General features: G+C 32.6%; 1 long non-coding RNA gene across 2 annotated transcripts in view; it reads left to right on the forward strand.

Annotated features, from left to right (window-relative positions):
- Positions 1–404: 404 nt before the first annotated feature.
- The window catches only part of LOC308645410, a 67,682-nt gene continuing 45,681 nt past the window's right edge, over positions 405–22,405 (forward strand). Inside the window, exons 1-2 of one of the 2 annotated variants that reach the window (XR_014021209.1) lie at positions 405–528; positions 4,874–5,022. This is a non-coding gene — a long non-coding RNA (uncharacterized lncRNA). Of the gene's footprint in view, positions 529–4,873; positions 9,164–22,405 lie in introns of those variants that run through there. The other variant, XR_014021210.1, reaches the window with a different exon arrangement.

Here is a 22,405-nt window from a genome sequence, read left to right on the forward strand (position 1 = left end):
AGGGCATAGAATCAGTATCAACTCTAAGTTTTCTACTTAATTTATATAATATTAAATGAATTGTACCTAAATTATTTTTTTATAAAACATGTTGAATTTTTATTACTAAGCATAATTCAGTCATTCTCATTAATGAGACAGGTTATTAAATTGATTAAATTTGTCTCTTTAATATAAACTATATCTTAAAATTAACTTCAAAAAATAGGCAAATGGACATGATTTGAGACCATCAGGCAAAGATTCTGAAGATATTTCTCTGATTATATTCATATTTTTTTCCATTTAATTGGGTTTAAGATTCTCATTATTCTATTAGTAGTGGGAGGACATTATATGCTCCTTCAGAGGGAGCATTGCCCTTTTAAAATCTTGATTTGGAATCTCTGACTCACAGAACTATGAGAGAATACATTTCTATTTTAAGCCACCAACTTAGTGAAATCTGTGCAGCAGCCATGGGAAAACTTGTATTCATTTCAATCCTCCTTCAGTGGGAAATTATTGAAAACCTTAAGTGGTGTACAGGTAAGAAACTGACTTTGGTTGCTTTCTTCTTTTACCTTCCCTTGGTCTTTCCTATTTAATAATCTGGTTTTCTAACCTATGCTAATTAGTATGGAAATGGCTAAAGCATCATAATGTACTAAATAAAACAAAACCAATCCAAACAAACAAAAACCTGAATACTCATTTAGTTCAATATAAACTGCATACTTCCAGCTTTATTAATTGGACATGAAAATAATTTACTTTGCTCCAACCAAACCCACAAAATATTTTCTTTTTATACCAGTATAGTTTTTGTACTATCAAACCTGGAATCTTTCCTGTCACATTGAAGATATAAAAGGTCAATTTTCTCTGCATTCACCACACCTCAAGAAAAGGTCTCTCAAATGCTAGCTCACTATACAAATAAAATGTTTATGATTGTACTAAATATGTACTGTGGGAAAATTCACTTAATTGTGTAAATTATTACTATTTTAAGACGTATGTCTGATATTCTTTTAAAATTTTCCTTACCAAATGATTTAGTTACATCAATGTAAGAGAATATGAAACAAACTAAACTTCATCTCATGAACATTCAATGCTATTGAACATGTATAAAAGAGAAAGCAAATAAAAATAAAGATTTGGTCAGAGAAATTACTATTTAATCATTGTACTTACTATGATGAACATAATGTATGTGATAAAGGTGACATGAATGATATAAGATGATCAGCTACAAGCAAAAATAGAGAAGAAAGTTTCAAGTGTTTGTGGAGAGAAGAGAAATTTCAGATAATCAATGAGAAGTTGAGGAGAAACTGGATTCAGCTGATAATTATTCCACATTAAGAGTAAACTTGAGGTTCATGGTCATGAAGATGATTGTAAATGTAATTTTCATCAGGTAAATCCCACAGTGCAGTGTGCAAGAAGAGTAGTATGTCAAGAAGGTAGTGGCTTTGTCAAGCAAGACAAATGGAGAGAGTCGTTTGCCATTTTGATGGGGAAATGAGAGGAAGGCAAGAATAATGTATGAAGTTATGAGGGAAAATTGATGTTTTTAAGTTAGATATAACATGTTGGTGTGGGAAAAAGATTGTTGAATCAAAGTATTGTATAGATGATCAAGAAAGATAAAACATGTTGGTCAGAGCTTCTGATAACATACAATAATCTAGTTATATAAAATTTGTAGAATTAAAAATTGCTTTTATATATATGCTATTTTATTCAACTCCTTTAATTAAAGAAATCATTATCTTTTATTATTTTATATTCCAAATAGTAACTAAGACAAAATAGTTGAAAAATTCTGGTATAAACAATTCACTTGTATAAACATGTAAAATAAAGTTGGTGCACTATATCCATAAGTGCAGAAATCATAGATTTAATCAAGTGCAGATCAAAATTATTCAAAAAGAACTATCTCTGTATTGAATATTAATGATTTTCCCCCCTTGTCTTTATTCCCTAAACAATACATGAAATAATTATTTAGGGCTGGGTTGTGGTTCAGCGGTAGAGCGCTTGCCTGGCACGTACAGGACCCTGTGTTAGATCCTCAGCACCACATAAAAATGAATAAGTGAAATAAAGGTATTGTGTCCAACTACAACTAAAAATAAATATTAAAAATACCCAATTGTTTACATAGCATTTAAATTATAGTAGGCATTGCAAGTAGTCTATAGGTGACTTAAGGTATACAGGAAAATAATAGTATATTATGTATAAATATGCAAATAAAAATGATCTTAAGTAAATGATGAATATATTTGAATTTTGGTATCTTTAGACATGCATGGAACCAGTCACCCATGGTATACATATATGAATACAGATGTATAAATTTAGAATTTTTCAAATGCAAGTAAATTATATATTTCTAAAAAAATACTGATAAATTTTTAAAGATATCAATTATAAAAATGACTGATATTTATTCTCAATTAAACATAATGCTTAAATGATGATTGTGGCAAACAGAAAGTTTTATTCACTTAAATAATTTTACAATTCATTTTGTTTAAAAATATTTACATTATTTATAAGCTGGACATGGTGGTGCATATCTTGAATCTCAGCTACTCAGGAGACTGAGGCTTAATGAGACCCTGTTTCAAAATATCATAAACCGTGTTAAGGGTGGGGCTGGAATTGTGAATCAGTGGTAAAGTGCTTGCCTAGCATGTGTGAGGCTTTTGGTTTGATTATCATTACCACATATAAATAAATAAAATAAAGGTCTATTGACAACAAAAAAATATATTATAAAAAATAATTAATTTAAAAAGTAAAGTATTAGGGGTGTAACTCAGTGGTAAATCTCTTGCCTAGCACCATGTGTGAGGCCCTGAATTATAATCTCAGTACCTAAAATAAATAAATAAATAAAATATAAACTTTTAGAGCAGAATTTTGTTTCACATATGTCTTTTGGGTCACAGTTAAAAACCATTAAAATATAGAGATGAGTTATAGGGACAAGAAAAGGAAAAAAATGATGAAAATATTGACACTTTGAGAAGCCTCTGCAGATAGACAACAGACATTATAAGTGAGTATACGATAGAGTAAAATCAATTATTCTTTAGATATCTTTACTGGAAAAGTTTTGTTTCTGTTATAGTATTTTGCTCTTAGATGATGATGATGATGATGATTTGTAGATAATTTCTCACCTTATATTTTGTAAAGTATTCATCAGTTGAGAGTTGTCCTTCCACTTTACTTAATATGTTCTGTAAGGACTCCTAAATTATGATTATGCAGTTATTATTTGGTAAAGTCATGAAATGAACATCTTTTTACATTTGTCCAAATTTTCATTTTTATTATTTAGCTTGTATGCATAATAAATAATAGTAGAGTCTATATTTTGGCCTAATAATAAGGCCATTTGAGATATCAAGTTTTATATATGTTAGATTATCCTTCTTCAATATTACAGTGGCATTGATTCATCTAAATGGAACTTTTAATGTCACTGTACATTTCCTGCTAAATGGCATGCATAAATTTTTGCATATACTAAATTTTAACACAGACAGCAATTCTTTTCCTTATACACACTGAGGATATATATATATATATATATATATATATATATATATATATATATCTTTAAATACTTGGCCAAGTAAGGGTTATTTTTGCTTGATTTTTAAATTTTTCACACAGGTGGAGAAATAGTTCATAAATTTATAACAGGTAAATTAATGTAAAGTCCTCTACACTTATGATATGGGTCTTTAATATCTCCTGAATATCTCATGTATTAGGGAAGGTATCAATGCTCAGAATTGAAAAGACTGGATTTTAAGAACTGTTACCTTTTCAATGAATTAATCCATTGGATGGATTAATAATTTGACTATTCTGTGGTACTATAAGCAGTTAGGGTATGGCTAAAGGAAGTAGGTCGCTAAAGGCATGATTTTGGTGCTTACATTTTATCCCTACCAGCTTGATCTCTCTTTCTGCTTAAATTATGATGATCTGAACAGCTTTCTTTCACCATGCCATTCTGACATGATGTTATGCTTTACCTCATGTCTAGGGCAATGGATTTAGTTGACCATGGATTAAATTTCTAAAACTATGAGTTCAAAATGAACTTTTCTTATCAAGTATTTAGGTAATAGCCATTAAAAGCTAACACAGAAATTGAAAGACAAAGTGGGATCTTTGTTATCACTATAGCTGATAAAGTGGGTCAGAAGATTTTGGATCTGGTTTGCAGGAGTTTGTAAAAAATTGAAAATGCAGGCTAGAGAAGACACTTAGAATGTTGTAAGCAAGGATTAATGGGAAATTCTGATGTGAATTCAGAAGACCAGAAAGCTGATAACAATGTGGACAATAAAGACTATGCTCATGATGATTAAGATGAAAATGAGGGCTATGTTGGAATCTGGACTAAAGTCCAATCATGTTAACTCTGTCAAAAAATGCTCTACATTTTGTCTACATCCTAAAACTTTCGGAATTTAAATGTGATGGGTTGATTAATCTGGTAGGGGAAATATCAAGGCAGCACTCCATTCACATGGAATTGATGGCTGTCTTTAGCCAGATGTACTGTGATAACTGAGAGCAGAGAAGAAATGTTTTTAGAGTTGCAGTTTGGCTATAAAAGCACATGTAAAACTGGGACCTAGAAAGATGCTGTATTTGAAGAGATACCCTTCACTAAAGAGAAGCTAGGTACTTTATATAGAGACAATGAGAAAGATGCTTTGAGGCCATCTCAGGAATCATCAAGACCATACTTATGGCAGATTCACAAGTATAAAAGTGAAAACTGATATGAGAAGAGATAGTCAGGCACCCTGCTTACAAAGTTCTTTCTTGGATCTTATTTTTCCAGACATTGGATCACTACCCTCAGCTACCCAGGAACTCAGAGTTTGCTAAAACTATGGTCCTAGAAGGCTTGGCTACTACTGGAACTGGTGACAGGCCTTGGTGTAATCCAGTGGAGCTGGTTCTGCAGGAATGCAGGATTCAGGAGTTAAGGTATCGTAGAGGATTCTACTGAGAGTTCAGAGGAAGGTCTGTGGCCATTAAGAGTGTAACAAGGTTGAATCTATGCATGCAGCTCACAAGAGAGCAATTTGTGAACTTGTGAGAATGAAGGTGGAACTGCAAGGAAACCCACAATAATTAAGAGATGCCAGGAACATGTAACATCTTCAGAGGAAAGCTGCAAAAAGCAATCAGAGACATTCAAGAGAGAGGTCATGTGAGTTTCAAATAGCAAAGTCATAAGTGCAGGAGTGCCCAAGCCTTTTGAAGTTCACATTTTGCCATCCTGTGCTCGAGGTGCCCGACATGGAAATATAGAGCTTGATTGATCAGCTGGGTTTCAGTCCTGCTTGGATCCAATAACTTTTTTCTATGCCCCTATTCCTCCCTTTTGAAGTGAGAAAGTTTATTCTATGTTAAGGTACACTGGATATATGTAACCTGCTGTTGATTTTTATAGGGACTTAACCAAATGTTTCCCTTGTGTCTCAGAGAAGACTTTGGATTTGGACATTTGAGCAAATTTGAAATTGTCAAAAGACTATGGGGACTTTTGGAGATGGAATACGTTCTTTTTGCACTGTGAGATAAACATGAGCTATTAAGGACCAGGAGCACAATGTTATGCTTTGGATCTTTAATATCCCCTAAAAGATCACGTTTATCTCACAATGCAGAGATGAAAAAAAAAAAAAAAACAATTATGAGAACTGAAACTTCATCAGTGGATTATATATTAAGTGAGTTAATAATTTGAATAGAGCACCATAGGCAGGTGGGGCATGACTACAGGAAATAATTTATGGGGGAGCATCCTTGGGCACTAATCTTGTCCTTGGAGCCTGTCTTCTGTTTTCTGCTTACATCTGCCATGGGATGACTAATTCACCCTCCCACTCCCTCTACCCCCGCCCCATGCCCTTCCACCCTGATGTATGTTTTGCCTCAGCTCAGGTCTAGAACAATGGCTTTAGCTAACCATGGATTGAATCTCTGAAACTGAAACTATGACACAAAAATTTCCTATAAATTGTTTTTGTTGAGTATTTTTGTTAGAGTAGTAAAACCTGACTAATGCAAGTGCCTACCCTCTGAGACAACATGCTTAATCATTAACTTGTATTAGTATAACCTAACAGTTGACTTCAATTTTATATAGATTCCTCGTCTTTAAAAAAATTGAATTTATGTTGAATAATCTATATGTTCGTATTATTTATGATTTAAAGTTATAATTTTTTATGGTGATATAGTAAAAAATAATTTAAATAAAAAGAAAAATGTTGAAAGAATATTTTAATGATAAAGAACTGTTTCTATAAAAATATTTTGCATAAAAAATGAGTATTTGCCTATAGTGCTGATGATAGAGAAATTTTATTAAACAATATAAACTCAAGGGAATAACTTATATTGAGCTTTTAAAATTTTGTATTACATAATAAGACTGATACATTATTAATAAAGATATACACATTAAATTTTTGAAAAATTTTCTATTGTTATTCAGAAATATTGTATTTGTAAATGTATTAGTTAAATAACTAAATTAATATGCATGTATGAATTGGTGAGAGATGATTATCCTTGAATGTCTTGCTTCTCTGAATATGTTTAGAGAGACAATTCTGCAAATTTTTCTGAACTATTATTTCAGAGATGTCATTGAATATATAGAAAATGTCTTTTATCTTACAATAAGTAGCTGATTTGTTTATACCTGGAATATAAAATAGTGTCTTATCTGGAACAGAGAGGCAAGTATGCATACTGTCCATTAAAATAATGTCAGAGAGGAGCTGGTGTACTCAACAACAAATGTTCCCTAAGCCAAGGGTTCCTTTACATTAATGTAAACCATTGAATGTATAGGTATTATCTTGGCCTATGTTGCCTTGTACCTGTAGAAGTCAGCTGAAAAATCACATGTTCAAATACATGTTGATCAATATGCTATAAGTACAAGAAAGTTTCTTCTCTTAATCAAGAAACTTGTGGCTTCTACTAGAATCTATGAAGTTGTGGTCAACTAACTTGTAAGTAGGAAGGTAGGGCAAAATGTCACACCTTTCTCATTTCTTGATGCTTTTGGTATGCAGGAGTGATTGCCTACATTCATACTTTTTAAAACAAGAATAAAATTTTTCTGGGAAAGTTATAGGACTTGAGGGAGTCTGTGAAAATCAGTAGCGAGCATATAGATCAATTATACAGACAATTGTCAATAGTGTTCAGTTTTTTTTTTTTCTCTGAAGAGGAACTTAGCAGTAACAACTGATTGAGTACTGGGAAAGATTTAAAAATCAGTCCTTTGAATGTTCTCTTGGTTATTGTTCACTCCTCTCTCAGCAGAGGAAGTTTTTAGCCACCTGACTTTCCATTCAGGTCTGTTGCATTATAATAACCAGCACTGATTTATCCTGCTTGGGTACAAATTGCTCACCTACTGTGGCCCCTTCATCTGACCACAGTTACAGTGACCTGTTAAGTATCCTAAGCAACGAATGGGGAAAATTCATAAACACTACAGGCTAAAAATCAGAGAAGTTTTAAACCTTAGGGTCAATGGGAGAGAAAGTAGTGCTTATTAATGAAGACTGAGAATAACTGAGTCCTTTTGAAGCTCATATTCTTCTACTGTTTAACAACCCTGGGTTAATTCAGAAGAATATAGATGAAATATCTTAGCGTTATTGGCAATGAGCATAGGCTACTAGAGGGGAAATTGGGCAGTCTTGGAGAAATTTCCCTGAGAATGCAAACTCCCATGTCAAACCACACATATGCCACTGAAAAATATTCCAGATTATCCCCAAATGGAGTTTAAAACACAAATGAGTTGGGCTTCAGTGGGATAAGACCAGACCCAAATAAATCTAGATAAAATTTTGCAGTCACTACTTTTGACATAAAAGACACCCCTCTCTCTTCTATTAACACTGTAAAGAAATTCACTATCATGACAATAGAACAAAAATGTGAAATGGATAAATATGTACTTCTTTTTTGTATGACTGTGTTGGTCAAGCCCTAGTAAGCCAAAGAGTTTGTAAACACTATGTTTGTGGAAAGAAAAAAATGTGGTTGTGATTGATGAACCAAGGAATCTTGGAAACTTAAATTGTTAGTGTACATATTCATGACTTTATAGACCACATGGCTGTGGAATGAACAAAAGCATTGGATGTTTTGTTGAGCATCAAACAAATGTGATGTCACTTGAAGCGAAATGTGAATGTGATGTCCTTTCCTGGCTGGCTTGTAGATGTTCCTTTCTTCTATCAATCTTTATTTTCCATTCCATGCTTTATTCTGTCTCTATGTGATTTGTAGTAAAAAATAACTGGGGGGTAGGGATTTATTCTTAATAACAAGAGAGACTGCTGGCGGTACACCACTGGGGAAATTTGAGGAAGGGAAAGAATCAAACTCTTATGACTTCCCTAGATGCAGGGATAAAAGTTACATCCTAGTCAGTTCCACTGGAGGAACAATTACACAGATACAACTGAGTGTGTTTGGCAAAATTTTCAGTGTAGGCGCAGTGCTAACATTGAAGGACATAGAAAATAAACCTCAGGGCATATCCCTTATCTCCACCTGTTCCCTCACCAACATTCCTGCCAAGTGTGCACAGGGGCTTCTGTCTTTTAGAAGCTTAGGCCTCAGCCAGAGGGAAGGCATAAAGAGAACTCCAAAGGAACTGCACTTAATTCACCCAACTTCCACCTGCAGGAATGGCTTGGTAAAGTAAGAATTGATGTGTATGCTCTTATTTTTGGGTTACATTCTTTTTTTTTCTTTATTTCATAAGTGGCAGAGTGGATTCTTCTGGTAAAGAAGGACTGGATGTAGAGAATTTATATTTTTGAGGGTCTACTATGCTAGTGATATTTTAATTAAAGTATTTGTTTATTGATATTTTGATGATTAGTAATTCTGGCAAATAAAGAGGTAGCCTTTAGAATCTTGGATTTTGTTGGTTTAGCAACTTTCCCTGGATTAATTTAGTACTTTTTAAAAATTTTTTGGTGCTGAGGATTTAACCAAGGAGTACTTAACCACTGAGCAATATTCCCAGCCCAATACACACACACACACACACACACACACACACACACACACACACACACACATATCCCCATATACATTATATTTAATAATACAACACATTTATATATATTCTATTATTAGAGATAGGATCTCACTGAATTGCTTAGTGCCTCCTTAAGTTGCTGAGACTGGTTTGAACTCGCAAATCCCCTGCTTCAGTTTCTCTAGCCTCTGGGATTACAGACCTGTGCCTCTACACCCAGCAAGTACTGTTTTTTTTTTCCCCTTACAATATAAAAATTCTGCTGTCTTTCTTCAGAGGGTATCATACTACCCTTAGATATGGTTACTATCACTCTAGGATGACAAATTATTTCTACAGGGATTTTAGACTATTTTTCCTTTCTATTTTTGCTAACCAACTGCTTGTGCTAATAACATACCCAGTTTTTGTCCACTAATTACTTGCTGCTTTTTAATAATTTCCTAAAGCACAAATTATTTCACTGTCTTGTCTGAGTTTTCATTCCATAAAAAGAGTAATTTTTGAAGCCAGTTTTTGAGGATCATTCCAACCTTAGGAATATCCTTTTCAACTTCTTTTGCTTTTTTGTTTGTGTGTTTTGTTTTGTTTTGTTTTCTTCAGGTAGCCTATAATTTGTATCATATTTATGAAGTTCCTAGACTTTTCTCAATTGTTTACCAATAAATGTCTATTGTTTTGAGAGTGCCCTTGAAGTTTTCCATGCATTTGTTCTAAATAAAGTAAATTTTTTGGAGAGTGCTTTGGAGATATCTGTTTTATGGCCTACTTCAACCGCTGGGGGAAAAAAAAAATCTCTGCTTCACTTCTTGAGAGTTGGAGTTGGGACCAAATGTTACACTTGCTTCATGAGCACAGCTATTGTTTGGGTGTCACCATATTCTCTTCTCAGTTTGCCATTTTGGGTGTACAACCTCTCCCTATCTGGGTAAACACTTACCAGAGATCCCACTGTTTATGTTGGGACTTGGTGGAGAAAGGAAGCTCTTCATCAGTTTAATTCACTCATGTGGAATATAAACTCTACTACATGTCACACGGAGAAATGAGAAAAGGTAGTAGCAACACTTCCTTAAAATGATACTGTAGCCTTTAGCTGAGAGCTGGGGAGCAATGATCCTCATCTATTTGGCTCAATATTCCAGAGTAGAACTCTGATGATTAAGCTTGTGCTCATGATTCACATCCTGACATTATTTTTCTTATCAAACTTTAGAAAGTTTTCTTGAATAAACATTTATTCTTCTGTTGTATGCACTTAGAACAAATCCAGAAAACTTGTTTTTGGTTTTTAAATTAATTTTTTTTTTTACTTGTTATGGTTGTTCATGAAAAAGAGGGAGAGCTCCTCATACCATTATTCCCGAATTATTATTCTTTCCTTATAGTTTAAAGATTATTGGACCACACTTTTTAATTTTTTTAGTCATTGATCAATCTTTTATTTTATTCATTTATTTATATGGGGTACCGAGAATTAAACCCAGTGCCTCACACACGTGAGGCAAGCACTCGACCACTAAACCACAACCCCAGTCCTGGACCATGCTTTTTGACTTAGCTATTTAGTCTACAATTTGAAAGACAAAAACACAAGAAGCCTGAGGAGACCCTTTTCAAAGGTCATCATATGTGGAAGTATATTTCTGTTGTATTAAAGCATATGAACCATTTATAAAAATTAACAGAATAAGAGCTTGCTTATACCTTCTGTAATCCATTTGTAAGTTGAGCTCAGATTATTAACACTGATGCCTGGAATGAACATCCTAAATATCTGTCCATTAAAATATATCTGCTATCATAGATTGGTCCATGTATTTGAAATATAAAGAGCTATGTGTTTGTTATATAAAGACTAATCTGGTTGTCTGACTTGTACCTATTGCCAAAAATTCACTTTTTTTTCTCATAAGGATGAAAGTCACATTGTTCAGCACTTGACTTGTACTGTTCATAGAAAATTGACTAACAGCTCCAAAAGTCTATCAACAGGGCTTCATAATTGTTATGTTGTTCAGTTAAATTGTACTGGTCCAACTCCATCAGCCAAATTCAATCACCTAATTTTCTTCTCTGACACTAATATGTCATATTTTCAAACTTACAGAATATATGTAGTCCGATAATGGTATATGTATTTTTTAAATCACTAAATAATGGATTAGTATTCACAGTGCTTCATGGAACTTCACATCTGCCATCATTTTAGTGTTTAGCCACTTGGCCCATTGAAATTACCTTATCAAATTAAAAACTTTAAAACATTTCTGACTCTCTCTATTTTACTCATAACCCAAACACCTTAACAAACAAGATTGGTTGATGCAAGCACTTGATCCAAGCAGGGGATCATGTTGTTCTTAGAAAACTAAAATTTAAAGGGCATGACATATTAATAACACTATATTTAAATATGCAGTATTCCTTCTTCATCATTGCTTAACCTATTTTTTTTTATGTCCTTAATGACGCACCCAGACTATACTAGTTTGTGCAGCTTCAGTGGCAGTCCAATGAAAATGGCACCAGGAGGATTCAACCTTAATTCCAATTCAGGCTTCTGGATTTTGTAGTTTGACTGGCATAATTTCAATTGTACAAATACCAATTGATTACTCAACTTATTAGAATATTTTACAGTTTCACTAAAATTAGTTCAAGTGTGCCTTGGTGGGGGTTCTACTGAATCTCTGTATGTTTTTCTATCCTTGTACCTCATGTACCCTGTCCTTCTAGATGGCATATATGGGAATAAATATGAGATCATTGTGGAAAAGATAATTATAGGTACTGGAATATAAGACAAGTTTTTTTGGTGGGAGGACAAGGGATTGAACTCAGGGGCATGCAACCACTAAGACACATCCTCATCCCTAATTTGTATTTTATTTAGAGACAGTGCCTTGTTTTTGCTGAGGCTGGTTTTAAACTCAAAATCCTCCTACCATATCTTCCAAAGCCACTGGGTTTACAGGTGTGCATACTGCAAGAATACATTTTTTTAATGAAGGAAAGAATGCAAGAAATTGGCCCCTGTTGATGGAAAAACTTAGACCTTAAAATATACAGGAAAAAAAAAGAATCATTAATGATCTTTGATCTTCAGACCTGCCTCTCAAAGTTTTCTCTCAAAGAAAGAGCTCTAATATGGTTATACTGAACTATTTTAAGAATCTTTATTTCATATGACATTTGATTCTTCCATCCCCTTGCAGATAATTCTGATTTTGAGTTGATCACTACCTCTTTTCATATTACCAAGAAGTATTCCAGAAATAAATGAGAGGCCCAGATACTGCCCCTCACAAACAAAACTTCTCTCAGTAGCTTTAGATGATTTTCATAGCTCCATTTATAAAACCATTTATTTCTTAATTCATGTAGTACATGAATGCTACCTGTGTGATTTGACAAATAGGAAAGGTTTTGATAATAGTGTTCAATAATGTATCTCCAAATCTATGATCATACTAAATTATTTAAACCAACTTAAGAATTCAAAGGCCTACTGGCTGACTGAGAGACTATTTAGGAATCACTGACCTATGTAGGTCTTACTTGGGAAGCCTCAACAGTTGTACTTTCCTAGATTACCATGTATGTCTTTGGACTCTAAGTTTGATGTCATTCGCTTGTTTCTTTCCTAACTACACACTGTCTTAAGCCAAAGAATATATTGTAAGAGATTTGGTTGTTTATGGAAGCATAAGAAATAGATCTTAGCCTTCATATCACTTGAGATTTCACTCCAAAATAAGACTCTCATCAGTTATTTAGGGGAGGTTTCTAAAGGGATTCATTGTGCTTACCATTTGGAAAGTTATCCATGTGTTAGAAATCTGAATAGGAAAAGTAATAGAAAATTTCTCCCTGATTTTAACTGAGGTAATTACCAATACCACCTCAGTTCCCAAAGTGGTTTAGGTCAGCTTCAACGTTCTGGCCAAGATTGTTACAAATGACAGGATTTCTGTAGCTTTGATTCTCACAAAACAAAGTGACATCTGTGAAATTATTAGTGCTGGATAGTATTCCTGGATTCATATATTTGGCTAAGTAAGAAGGCCAATTAAGAAATATAAGAAGAAAGTCATAGATATTCTGGAAAATTATTATTTTTGGAAAAAGTTTTACTGTTTTGAGCTAGTTGTATGTGAAACTCAGGGAAAGGGCATGATGAGGTCAATGTTGCAGATTCGTCTCATAGTCTATATGGAATCCTATTAAAATAACTTAAGCTGAATTCTATATGAAATAGATTAAGTAGATATGGTCCAATCCTTTTTCAGTCAGATGAAGCAGAGTGGATAGTCAATTTCCATTAGCCAAAATTTATAGAATCAAGGTGGGGATTGTTTTGAATTTCTTATGTTTTTGTTTTGTTTTGTTTGTTTTTCTTTGTTTGTGTGTGAGTGTGTGTGTGTGTGTGTGTGTGTGTGTGTGTGTGTGCCTTAAAAGCAACTGAGTGGCTATCCTTTGTACCAGACAATCTCTTCAGGAATATTTTATAGCATACTCCTAACAGATAAATATTGTCTCTTTTCATAAACAAATTTAGGTATTCTGACATTTAGTATGATGAAGCTAACATCTTCCTCCAGATAAAAAAAGGGTAATTCTGTCTATTGCCCAATATATGACATTAAAAATTTCTCCCTTGTAAATTAACATATTACATATGTGGTCGATCTGGACCCATGTTATATTGCAACATTGAACTTGGGACCTAGAGAAAGCAATATATGTGGTGATATTCATGAAGGTTACTGGTCTGATTAATAATAGTAATAATAATAATTTCTCTGGGTCATGAGACTCACATGTTATAGGTCATACACACACATATTTAAATAAAGTGAAGGGTAAAAATATAATTCTAATGTAAAGATTTTAGTTTAAACTATTATTTAGTTATGTTCATATATTTTCTTATTTTAAGCCAATTTTATTTTTATTCAAAGCAGTATTCAATGCATTTTCTTTATTTAAAGACAACCTCCTTTGACTAACTCACACAATATAAAAATTGTGATTCAGGATTTTAAAATAATATATAAGTATTATAAATTATTAAAATAACAGGTACCCAAAACAGAAAGTTTAGAATGTTTTGAGTGCCTATTTTTGAAAGTTTTAATCAGAATACATTTAAATATTCTATTGAACTATTTCTATATTTTATGAAACATAACCCTTTCCTGTTTGTGGATTTTAACACATTTTAAATGAGTTTATTTAGTATGTTTTCATATAACACAACTTCCTTACTGTCGGGGTTTTTAGCCCCCTGTTCCCTCCTTACCTGCGGAAGAGATTGGGGGAGCACGCCCCAACCAGGACGAACCAAAAAAGGTAAAGGTCCACTGGCCGCCCACACCCAGCCCTCCCTCAACAGAGGACAATCAGATGCGCCAGGGAGAACAGTCAAAGCAGGATCTCGTTTAATGAGAAAACATATACAGCTAATATAATGTACAGGAGCCAATCAGGGTAAAGGTCAGCAGGATGGGGAGAGTACACATGTATACCCATTCTACAGGCAGTAATGGGAGACATGAGCTGTTGAGCTGTCCGTGAGGGCAGAAGGGTTTTGAGCCTATCCTAGAGGTGGTCCATTTTTTTATCACAACCCATGGCAATGCCTTCTGGCTAATCACCAGGTGCTCTTAGCCACATGTAGCCCCAGGACTGGGAAGCGGGTAGCAGCCAGGAAGTTAAGTTTCCTCTTTTCTGATGCAATATGCCCCACATTACATCATGCCCTACACTTTACCTGAATATAAAATTAATAAAAATCTATGTTGCACACTTGGGGACAATGTTTCTCCATTTCAGAAAGTACATGCTAAAATCTCTTTTTTATAGTTGCAAGATACTCATATTTGTCTAATTTATACTCTTTGTGTCATTTGACAAAATGTCACCAAAACCATTGTGTCAGCAGGGATGAAAGAACAACTGAAAAGATTTACAACATTCTTATCAATTTCCACATTTCAGGTAAGTAATCAATAATGTTATAAAACTGGTGGTCTTAAATTATTAACTTTGTGCAGGTTAAAGAGCTGAGCAAACAAACTTTTATTTTTTCAAATATTTGAGTATTAAAGTAAAACTAATATTATATTCTCTTCTCTGTCTACTTGTCTTACATCTTTAGTCAAAAATTTATTGCTCAATTGACTTGGCAACTCTTAATTGGAGGTATGCTCTGATTTATTGTCTGATCAACAATAGATTATACCATAATACCAGTTCTAGTATTTTATCAAAACTTACTAGACACGTTTACTGTGACTCATTAGTAAATGTGAATGTAAGAATGATTTTAATTTAAACTTTCATTTCTGATTTTTGAAAAAAACAGTTTATTTTGTAAATGATCTGTAAGAGTTTTCCTCAACAATTTGAAAACAATATTTGAGGTTATAATATTTGAGATTAATGGGTTCAATAATTTTCACAAATTATTTCATATTATGTATATATATATATATATATATATATATTACACACACACACACAAATAGAGAGAGCGAGCAAGTGAAATAATAAAATCAAAGAAAAATAAAACATTCTGAAAAAAGTGAACCACTAATAATAAATGGTAATAAATGGGGTAGTAAAGCTAGGATTTCAGCTTAATTAGTGATATTGAATACTTATATACTATAAGGTCAATCTCTCATAAACTCAAACACAAAGGTTATAGTAATTACACTAAACATAAATTTAAATAAAAAATCACCTTAGTTTCCACAGAAATTCCTGTTTAGCTGTGAAAATTTTTATTATTTTGATGTTGAAGAAAATATCATTTGAATTACCTTTAAAAGATTTTTTTAAGTAAAAATTTACAGAAGATAAAGGAAAGAAGTTACAATTGGGCAGATGATATAATCTATGGAAATTCTTACAAAGTTACTAATGGACTTAAAATTGGTTTTCGCAAAAATTCAAGTTCCACATCTTAAAATATTTAGATAGAAAAATAATTTAAACTTCTATGAGTAAAGTATTACAAGCATGAATAAATCATACAAAAAGTCTGAGATCACATCCAGTATTGTTGAACAAAGTCCTATCAGTTTGATAATTTAAGTGAGAATATAAAATAATCTATATTCATCTATAGTATGCATTTTTCATCTGCTGTAATAATAATTAAAAATATAGTTTCCTAAGATGTCACTCTATCTAATGACCTAGGTTATTAAAATAGCTGTAATAGATTATTTTGCATTTTAAGTATTTAAATTTTCAAACAAAAAAGGTAGTTTTCATATTGTATATATTAATATAGTCTTCTAAAAGTCGACTTTGAAGGAAATGGTCATCACAACACATTGAACACTGTATTTTATAAAATACAATATAAAATTTTGAACCATACTCTATACCCTATAGTATTAATTTTGTATATACAATTTAATATTTATTTCAAAAAGTTTATAAATATAACCCTAATAATCATCCACATTAACAGTTAGTTAGCAATTCTTATGTTTCCCCTGCTAGCCTCAATCAACCACTATCCTTAGATAACTTGTCTAACATTTTACTTTGAAATAATTGTAGGCTTGTAGATAAAATATCAAAATTAAGAAATAATGTTGGTATGAACTGCAGACTTAATTTTGATTTTACATTAATGTTCATTTTTTGGGTCAGAATCCAAATCAGGACTGATTTATCACTCATGATTCTCTGATAGGTTGAATAATGCTTGCTTCCCTTCTATTTCAAAGATGCCTATACCTAATCCCCCATAACTATGAATATCATTCTTTACATGATAAACAGGTTTTGGAGATACGATTTAAAATATAGACCTTGATAAGGGGAACAGCCTTGATTTTCCAAGTAATCACATTGTTATCACATTGATCCTAATAAGCAAAGATTCTTCATGGATGAAGTCCAAGAAAGATGATTAGATAGAACAAAAGGCCAAGAAGTGCAGTTGCTAGCTTGGAAGATGGAGAAAATGGGCCAAGTGTCAAGGAATGCAAGCATCCTTAGAAGCTAAAAATAACAAAGAATTGGATTTTGTTCTAAAAACTTCAGGAAACTGTATAGCTTTGACAATTCTTTCTTTTAGCTCAGTGAGAACAACGGTGAAATTTGGACCAACATAACAGAAATATAATAAATTTATATTATTCTAAAATACTAAATTTGTTAGGCTCGGGATGTCTCTCAGGAGTGAGACACATTCTTAACCATATGAGGACTTTGGTCTAATCCCTGGTGTGTATAAGCACCCATGTATTTGTGCACACACACACGCACAATGTGGTAATTTGACATATCAACAATCAAAAAATACTGAAAATATTTTCTAATCTGTTACATACCTTTAGCATCTTTGCTGTTTTATGGCCTTGACACTTTTCAATGATTTTTCGAATGCCTTCTTTATTTTTTTATCCATTATTTTTCATGATCAGTTAAAAAGACACCATAGAAGTGATGTGCTCTTCTCTGTGCATAAATCTGAGTTTTACACAGTGTCAACATGTATTATTTGTGATACTGATCTTGAGCACTTGTTAAGAAAGTGTCTGGTAGAATTATACATCATCAATCTACTAGTTTTCTCTTTACAATATTGCTTGTGATATTCACTAGTGATATTCTATCCTAGTTGTCTCTTTTTTTCTTTTATATTAGTTTGAACTTATGAGTGTTTATTTATTTAGTTATTTTCCAAAGCTATCATTATTGATTTTGTTCCTTAAGGTATTTGAATATTGACTTGGATGAGCTTTTATTGGTTGGCTCCATCTACCCTTTTATTATCTTTTTTTTTTCTCTTGTTCTAACACTGGAATCAATTAATTCAACGAAGAACCTCTCTCATCTTTTTGCTTAAGAATAAAGGTCTGGGACATCGAATGATTCTAGTTTATGGAGTGTAATGATGGGTTTTTAATTATAGAAGAGGAATATATGCAGTGATTTTTGATATAATTGATACCACAATTTTGTGGTACAAGGAACAAGTTATACAATTTTTATTAATAGAATCACATTCAAATTTGTTCAGTTTTTAGTCAATTATTTTTACATTTCCATCACTTTCAAATCTTAATTAGAAGCCACAGTTTTGACTGTGCTTATTTTCTTCATGCAAAATGAAGACAATGTCATAAAATGAATATTTAATAAAATAATTATTGTTGCAGATCATCATTGATGATTATGCCTTGAAATAAGATAAAAGCATGAAAAAAATAATATAAGAAAATTAAATATGAGAAAATCAAATACCAGAAATTATTGCAAATAATTATGGTATAATGTTGTTCTTGAGGAACTTCAATCTTGAGCAACCTGTTTTAACTGCTAAGAATTTGCACTAAGAATTGGCCTGGAGAGTCTTGTACCTATATTTGTAGTACTGATCTGTACCAAGACCCTTTATGGTTTGATAACTTAAAACCCAGTGATGGTGAGAGCTTAGGACTTCATATCTCCTTGAGTTGAGTAAAAGGCCTTGCCACCAAGGTCAAAGTATTATAGAAATAACACAGTCTTCAAATATATTATCGGCTTTTGTTAGAACTTAAGTACTTTATTAAAAACAGAAAGATAAATTTTAATAATATAAGGATTCATTTAAATAATATAACTTTCTATATATACACATAAATAATGTATTTAAATAGCATAACTTCATATTTACATAAAGTCACAGGTTATTTTAACCCACATAAAGTGTTACATTATACAATATAAATTATGCATAATACATGATATATATTAGGCATATACATTAATATTCTTTAAATATATAACCATTCTTCAGTGAAGATGAACTAGATGAAATAATTTCAATGTTTTCAATATCTCATTAAGAAGTGTATCCTTAAGTGTCTTCCCACCACCCTATATCTAAGATAGCATAAAACTTAGCACCCACACTGAACGATAATGACAGGGAAAAGTGGTACAGTAACTCATAACCATAGGACAAGTGAAAATGTGAACTCTGAGAGCACTTGAAATCTGATAAATGCAATACAAATACTCTGTTATAATTGTAAATAACTTTTTGTTAGTGTTTCAATAAGGATATGTTATGACTTGTAAAAGGGATCTGATTTTTTGTGTTTAAAATCAGGATCAGGATTTTTTTTTTAATGAGGGAAACTACTGGAGTCCTTCTTTGTGTCTTATCCTAGCTTATTCTACTAATTACTAGGAATCGTGCATTATTAAAAACACCTACAAATTTCTTATATAATTGTCAAGCACATGGATGATGTTTGTATTATATCTTTTCATATAAAGGATCTGATACTCAGAGGTTTTATGTGTAATTTCTGGAGCCTCAGATAAAATAGAGTTTGTTTTGCCACCAGGGTCCTTATGATTTTAAATGCTGATATACAAGTATTTTTTTGCATTTTGTAAAATTTATTTTTATTCTATAAAAATCTTATAAAAATTAGTATCAATTTATTTATATTTTAGATTTCTGCAACTTCATGTTTCACAATTTATTGAGCATTACTGCTCAAAGTGCTAAAGAATTTGGTGCATATAATATCATACCTCACAGCCTGATTCCTGGGACTGTGTCATCTCCATGAGACTCTGGAAAAGTCACAATCTCTCTGTCTTGAGATTTCTCATTTCTGTAAACCCAGTAAATAAGTTCCATATTTGTTCTGAAGAATAATTTAGCTTAAATAATTGAAGTATTAGTTTATTTTACAATAAATTAGTTAACATACAAAGTATTAATCTTTATTGCATTCTAAGTATTTTGATGCTTATAAGAAAATGTGTATTATATATTTATTAGCACTTATATGTGTTTATGCATGTTTATAAATTATATACATATTTATAGCTAAACATATATTTTACAATGTTCTTATAATTAGTATATATTTACAAAATATTTATGTTATTGTTTATAATTAGTATATTTTTAAAAAACATAAAACCTAAAGTGTAATGTTTTATAGCAAATTTTCAAAAAACATATGAAGTATTACTCTTTGTTATATTTCAATTATTTTGATATTTCACTACTAGGAAGAATTTAACATCATCTGCAAACTTCAAAGTTTCACTGTAGTATAATTTCTAAATTATTGAGAAAATGTTAATAAGACTGGTCACAGAATGGGACAATAAAGAAATATTGTAGTTTACTTGATTTATATATAAAAATAGTTTCTTCATACCATCAATCAGTTTCTCCTTCGTTAGAATATACCCTGATGGATCTGAATGTTCTTACTTTGAATATGGTATAATTTGAACATTGCTATTTAAAATTAAAATAATACATCCATTTGTTAAGCTTCTTATAAATGCTTATTATCACCTCAAAACAAAATTTGATCAAAAAATTGTCATTATCCAAACGATTTTTACCGAGCTTCCACATATTCTCCTCAGAGAACCTTATAAAATTGGCATAAAGTGGAGAGAAGCATGCATAAATACTGCCCCATGCACATGTACACACCCAAATGGGAAGAATCATGGCAATTGCCCAAGCATCAAGAAGAACTGATGATATGTCTCTGGTATGAGCTCATATGTGTGGCTACATAGCTACTATATTTTCACTGTTTTTAACTTTTTTTTTCTTTTTCTTTTCTTTTCTTTTCTTTTTTTTTTATTTTATTTTTTTATTGGTTGTTCACAACATTACAAAGCTCTTGACATATCATATTTCATACATTAGATTGAAGTGGGTTATGAACCCCCAATTTTACCCCAAATGCAGATTGCAGAATCACATCAGTTACACATCCACAATTTTACATAATGCCCTATTAGTAATTGTTGTATTCTGCTACCTTTCCTATCCCCTACTATCCCCCCTCCCCTCCCCTCCCATCTTCTCTCTCTACCCCATCTACTGTAATTCATTTCTCTCCTAGTTTATTTTCCCATTCCCCTCACAACCTCTTATATGTAATTTTGTATAGCAATGAGGGTCTCCCTTCATTTCCATGCAATTTCCCTTTTCTCTCCCTTTCCCTCCCATCTCATGTCTCTGTTTAATGTTAATCTTTTCTTCCTACTCTTCCTCCCTGCTCTGTTCATAGTTGCTCTCATTATATCAAAGAAGACATTTGGTATTTGTTTTTTAGGGATTGGCTAGCTTCACTAAGCATAATCTGCTCTAGTGCCATCCATTTACCTGCAAATTCTATGATTTTGTCATTTTTTATTGCTGCATAGTACTCCATTGTGTATAGATGCCACAGTTTTTTTTATCCATTCATCTATTGAAGGGCATCTGGGTTGGTTCCACAGTCTAGCTATTGTGAATTGTGCTGCTATGAACATCGATGTGGCAGTATCCCTGTAGCATGCTCTTTTAAGGTTTTCAGGGAATAGTCCGAGAAGGGCAATAGCTGGGTCAAATGGTGGTTCCATTCCCATCTTTCCCAGGAATCTCCAAACTGCTTTCCAAATTGGCCACAACAATTTGCAGTCCCACCAGCAATGTACAAGTGTACCCTTTTCTCCACATCCTCGCCAGCATGTGTTGTTGTGTGACTTCATAGTGGCTGCCAATCTTACTGGAGTGAGATGGTATCTTAGGGTGGTTTTGATTTGCATTTCTCTGACTGCTAGAGATGGTGAGCATTTTTTCATGTACTTGTTGATTGATTGTATGTCCTCCTCTGAGAAGTGTCTGTTCAGGTCCTTGGCCCATTTGTTGATTGGGTTATTTGTTATCTTATTGTCTAATTTTTTGAGTTCTTTGTATACTCTGGATATTAGGGCTCTATCTGAAGTGTGAGGAGTAAAAATTTGTTCCCAGGATGTAGGCTCCCTATTTACCTCTCTTATTGTTTCTCTTGCTGAGAAAAAAACTTTTTAGTTTAAGTAAGTCCCATTTGTTGATTCTTGTTATTAACTCTTGTGCTATGGGTGTCCTATTAAGGAATTTGGAGCCCGACCCCACAATATGTAGATCGGAGCCAACTTTTTCTTCTATCAGACGCAGAGTCTCTGATTTGATATCAAGCTCCTTGATCCATTTTGAGTTAACTTTTGTGCATGGCGAGATAAAAGGATTCAGTTTCATTTTGTTGCATATGGATTTCCAGATTTCCCAACACCATTTGTTGAAGATGCTATCCTTCCTCCATTGCATGCTTTTAGCCCCTTTATCAAATATAAGATAGTTGTAACTTTGTGGATTAGTCTCTGTGTCCTCTATTCTATACCATTGGTCCACCCGCCTGTTTTGGTCCCAGTACCATGCTAATTTTGTCACTATTGCTCTGTAAT

The sequence above is a fragment of the Spermophilus citellus genome (genome assembly GCF_964194105.1).
Source record: "Spermophilus citellus genome assembly, chromosome: 1".
Taxonomy (NCBI): Eukaryota; Metazoa; Chordata; class Mammalia; order Rodentia; family Sciuridae; genus Spermophilus; species Spermophilus citellus.